General features: G+C 45.2%; 1 pseudogene; it reads left to right on the forward strand.

Moving 5' to 3' along the window:
• Nucleotides 1–1937: 1937 nt before the first annotated feature.
• LOC123129423 (putative F-box/LRR-repeat protein At5g02700) lies at nucleotides 1938–3987 on the forward strand (annotated as a pseudogene).
• The last annotated feature ends 1895 nt before the right edge of the window (nucleotides 3988–5882 follow it).

Below are 5882 nucleotides of genomic sequence, written 5' to 3' on the forward strand. Positions count from 1 at the left end.
TTGTCAGGATGATGCCGAAGCCAGCCACGCGGATGCTGCAGAGGTAATTATTCTCTCTTCCGATTCAGAACCTTTGCCTTCACAAAAAATCCGTCAGGCAAACCGGAAAGTTAAATTTTCTCATCCTCTTGCTTATTTGGATCCTAAATTTCTTATGAAGACCCAACAACACGAAGCTCGTCGCACAACCCGGCACAGCGGCCAGGTAGTTACCTCCGCCGGTTTACCGAACAGTCCGGTTCGCAAACGCCGTTCAGAGGTCTCTAATTTGCTTGTCAGTGCTTGTCCTAAAGCGGGCTGCTTTCGTCAACCTCTTAATCCGTCTGACTCCGATTACCAGGTTACTTCCCACTCATCTTCTGGCGAGTCATCGGCTACTCAACTGCCACCGCTCAAAACGGTGCTTGGGTAAGCTATACTTATTGTGATATTTGCAGTACATCGCCTTAGAATATATGCTATATTTGATTTTGTTATTCTTCTCAGGGCCAAACCTAGGCCAAGCAAGAAGGCCCGCCTGGACAAAGCGGCCGAAGAAGATGTCGTTCTTGAGCCAGGCAAGACACCCGATCTTAAAGCTGAAACCTCAGGAATAACCGCTTCAAAATCTTCATCATAACAAAATATCTACCATCCATATACCACTTGTATCACCATCTCTTCGCCGAACTAGTGCACCTATATAATTTACCATTGTATTGGGTGTGTTGGGGACACAAGAGACTCTTTGTTATTTGGTTGCAGGGTTGCTTGAGAGAGACCATCTTCATCCTACGCCTCCTACGGATTGATAAACCTTAGGCCATCCACTTGAGGGAAATTTGCTATTGTCCTACAAACCTCTGCACTTGGAGGCCCAACAATGTCTACAAGAAGAAGGTTGTGTAGTAGACATCAAGTTGCACTTTGTGGTCATTTCAGTCGGTACCTCCTTTCTAACTTTGTAGGTCTTGGCCTCTTGTGTAGTGTCCTTGGGTAGGGCATGTAGGTCAGGCCTAGGGTAGTGTTCTTGGGTAGGGCATATAGATCCGGCCTAGGACCCTACCCTAGGTACATATCATCGTTAGTCATGAGATCCACACTCAGTTTTCATTCTTATCTACATATAGCCTTTATTATGTCTGCCTTGCTACTCTGAACTGGAGAGATGTTTTTTATTGGAATGTATGCAAACAAATAGATGATAGTACATCAAGTGTCTTAATATTCGTACTGTGACTAATATTTGAAGTTTTGCGTTTGTTGAAACTCTCAGAGGTGTTGCATGCGAGCTTTACAAAATGCATTTGGATTTCAAAGTTGATTTGTGCATTGAAGTGTAACCTTAGCTGGAGTGACCATACGCGCATGCAACACTACAGTTTAAGATCTCGAAAGGATGGCCTGGCAACTTCTTCTCCTGATGTGAGCTTTTGTGCCCCGAGTAAGCATCAACGGCATCCCTAGGCCCAACAACAATGACACGAGCAATCAATGGTGGCAGATGTTTTGTATAATTTAACTTGAATTATGGTGTGACTGGTCGATTCATTTATGTATCCTGCTACTTTTGCAACAAAGTTCTAGATAATGTAACTTGAAATGACTTTCTTGCAACTAACTTGTGAATAATGTAACTTGAAATGACTTCTTTGCAACTAACTTCTAATAAACAAACAGATTGTTGCCTCGCATATTGACATTTTATCTTGAACATTTTGTATTTTCTTAGTTCCGATTCAATTGTGTTTCACAATAATAACATGCCAGAAAACCATGTGCTTATCTTGGAATAAATTGTAAAGCTTCTTTGTGCTAAAGAACATATTCCTATTGGCTCTTTTGTTTAGCGTTGCGTCCGTCAAACAACTTTAGTTCTTGAAAGAACAGTTACCAGCGCCCCATCCCCACACACCCAAACCCAGTGAGAGCGTGAGGCACGGCGCCGGTCGCCGACCATGGAGAAGGAGCCGCGCGAATCCCATGGGACCGCACGGAACCGTGCACGGAGCGGCGACGGCGGCGAGGATTTCATCACCAGGCTCCCCGACGACGTCCTCGGCACCATCATCTCCCTCCTCCCCACCCAGGACGGCGACCGCACGCCGGTCCTCTCCCGCCAATGGCGCCACCTCTGGCGCTCCACGCCTCTCAACCTTGAGGTCAGCACCCGAGCCGCTGACGCCGACGCCGCCGGCCCCGTCCCCACCGTCCGACCCTCCGCCGTCTCCCAGATAATCTCCCAGCACCATGGCCCCGCACGCCGATTCTCCTTCCACCGCCGCGGCGACGACGACCTCCGCGCCCAGGCGGAGAGCTGGCTTCGCTCCCGCACCCTCTCCAACCTCCAGGAGCTCGACATCGCCTACGCCTGCCCGCGGCTGCTGGCATCAGTGCTCCGCTCCGCATCGACCACCATCCTAGCTGCCAAGATCAACGATTGTGCTTTCCCCGATCTCAAGATCGTGCTGGCCATGAATTTCCCCAACCTCAAGAAGCTCACCCTGTTTGACACTTCCATCTCAGAGGACGTTTTCCACACACTGCCATCTATGTTGCACGGATACTTGGATATGTATCAGATACGCGATACGGGGATACGCCCGATACGCCAATTTTCTGAAAACATGGATACGGGGATACGTTTATATATAGGTATTACATATATTAATTATGAAAAATATTGAAAACAAAATAGAGCTTCTAGGTCAAAACATGCCTCAATAGGATTATTCCCTTTGTTTGCTTGCACTTGGTCCACTTTCATTAATTGGCAGTGCGATTTTCCTGGGTTTGTTGTTCCAATCAGTGCATTGACTTTCTCTTGCTCACCTTTCAATTGAACAAGAACATTGACAGTCATGTTTTGGCATGAACTCACACCCATGTTAGGTCTCTTCAAAAGGTGTGCCTTTACTATTGAGGGGATTTCACGTCAAAACGAGGGGTTTCAGGTATCCAAAAAGTATCACAGAAGTATCCTAGGAGTATCAAACATTATTTTCTTTTTTTAAATCAAAAAATCAAGGGATACTTACGGGATACGTATCGGGCCGTATCGGGGCAGTATCCGAGTATCGGGGCAGTATCCGGCTGGGTACACGCGCTTTCTGAAGTATCTGCGCAACGTAGGCTGCCATGCCTTGGAGAGCTTATACATGGCCGAAGTTTGCGCTGCTGGTCGCCTCCGTGTTAGCTCGCCGACTCTCAAGACCATTATCTTCAGTCATAGCTCTAGTGAAATAGCAGAACTGGTGATCTTGGATGCTCCTCGCCTTGTAAGGCTACTATTGCCTCGTTATTACGTAAGTGACCGTGTGATTATCAGGGTAACTAGGGCGCCTATGCTGGAGATATTGGGCCCTTTCATAGCCGCCGCCTCCAATATCCTACTCTTTCAGGTAGCAGCAATGTTATGGTGGAATCTTGCATTCGGCACTCTAGCATGAAGATGATAATTTGTATGTTCATTGTTTGCTATCTTCAGGGAATAAGCTCGGTCAGCTCGGCAAACTCGATGCGCACCGTCAAGGTTTTGGCTCTCAGCTCTTCTGCAGATAAGTTGCATGCAGTTCTTAACATCCTCAGGTGGTTCCCCTGTCTGGAGAGGCCCCATCTCACTGTGAGTACTCATTTTTGCTTGCTTTAAGTGTCTGATTTGATTCACATATTATAGTCTAGTTAGCATGAACATATGCCTCTTCTTCCCATGTCGCAGTTTCGTAAACACCATGATAGGGATCAGAAAAATGAACCTCAGCATGACCCACTACATCCAATCGAATGCCTTGAGCCCATCTAAAAAAAGTGGTGTTTAAGCCATTCGAGGGCTATGGGAAACAAGTTGACTTTGCCAGGTTCATTGTGTTGAATGCAAAGGTGCTAGAAAAAATTGAGTTTGAAGCACATAATCACTACGGCACTGAAATGGTGGGTTATGAACACAAGCTGCTACAAGTGGAAAACAGAGCCTCTCGACACGCTCGCTTTGTATTCAAGACTTACTAACTGAGTACCATGTGAGTAAGCATATCCATGATTGGTTGGTTAGTAGCCGACCCCTTCCGACAGCCTTAGAAAGGGTTAATGCCTGGAGATTGAAGTGTCTTGTGCTCATTTGGTAGATGGTGATGATGCATGAAGATTGCGCTAGCTTCCGCTGTCTGCTCTGTTTCTAGTCTATAGTTCCTCTATACTCTATAGTTCCAGTAACTTATTGTATTGAAGTTTGATTTTACTGAAATGTAACTTAGTGCCATCTGTCTTGTACAAATTAGCTACTCCCTCTGTAAAGAAATATAAGATCTTTTAGATCACTAGCTAGTAATTTTACTCTTTCCTAGAGCAAGTACAGCATTGGATTTGGCTAAGGACCTGGAAACAATGTTGGCTTTTGCAGGGATCCTTGTGTGTACTGCTTGATGTTTGTCATCTTGTTTTCTGCATTGCTGCCGGAGAGATTTAGATTTTTTAGACATGTTCGTTGCTTGCAGAACCAGGAGGCTTTTGCTGGATCCTTGTCACTGTGGCATGTGGGTGAAGTAGGCTTTCCCTAGGTAGCACTTCCTCCGTAAAGAAATATAAGAGCGTTTAGATCACTAGTGATTAGAGTAGAAGAGATCCGAGGTCTTTCAGTTTTGACGAGATTGACTCCATTTTTGTTGTAGAGCTATGATGTTTTTAGAGCATAAGTATTCCAAAAAAGGAGTGGTGAACACTTGATGGCAGTTACTGAAATCTCTTTCAGTATACTACTACTGCAAGATGGCTGTGAATATTGATTAGATCACTTGTAGGAATGCTGTTGAGTGGAGCCAAGCTCATTGCATGGCAACAGGTCAGTGGCGGAGCCAGGAATTTGCTCCTTGGTATTCCTTGCAATAGAAATATAAGATAGATTTTTCTTTTTGCAATAAGCTAGCAACATCAATGAGTCAGTGTCCTATATCGATATTAGTAGCAAAATATCCTTGTGGCAATATCAATCTGTAACAGTTAAGAAAGTTACCAAACAGCAAAGGAAATTACAATCTAACCCATTCTGTGTTGGAAATATGCCCTAGAGGCAATAATAAATTGATTATTATTATATTTCCTTGTTCATGATAATCGTTTATTATCCATGGTAGAATTGTATTGATAGGAAACTCAGATACATGTGTGGATACATAGACAACACCATGTCCCTAGTAAGCCTCTAGTTGACTAGCTCGTTGATCAGTAGATGGTTACGGTTTCCTGACCGTGGACATTGGATGTCGTTGATAACGGGATCACATCATTAGGAGAATGATGTGATGGACAAGACCCAATCCTAAGCCTAGCACAAAGATCGTGTAGTTCGTATGCTAAAGCTTTTCTAATGTCAAGTATCACTTCCTTAGACCATGAGATTGTGCAACTCCCGGATACCGTAGGAATACTTTGGGTGTGCCAAACGTCACAACGTAACTGGGTGGCTATAAAGGTACACTACGGGTATCTCTGAAAGTGTCTGTTGGGTTGGCACGAATCGAGACTGGGATTTGTCACTCCGTGTGACGGAGAGGTATCTCTGGGCCCACTCAGTAGGACATCATCATATGCGCAATGTGACCAAGGAGTTGATCACGGGATGATGTGTTATGGAACGAGTAAAGAGACTTGCCGGTAACGAGATTGAACAAGGTATCGGATACCGATGATCGAATCTCGGGCAAGTACAATACCGCTGGACAAGGGAATTGAATACGGGATTGATTAAATCCTCGACATCGTGGTTCATCCGATGAGATCGTCGTGGAACATGTGGGAGCCAATATGGGTATCCAAATCCCGCTATTGGTTATTGGCCGGAGAGGTGTCTCGGTCATGTCTACATGGTTCCCGAACCCGTAGGGTCTACACACTTAAGGTTCGATGAC

This window comes from Triticum aestivum, chromosome 6A, assembly GCF_018294505.1.
Source record: "Triticum aestivum cultivar Chinese Spring chromosome 6A, IWGSC CS RefSeq v2.1, whole genome shotgun sequence".
Classification (NCBI taxonomy): domain Eukaryota; kingdom Viridiplantae; phylum Streptophyta; class Magnoliopsida; order Poales; family Poaceae; genus Triticum; species Triticum aestivum.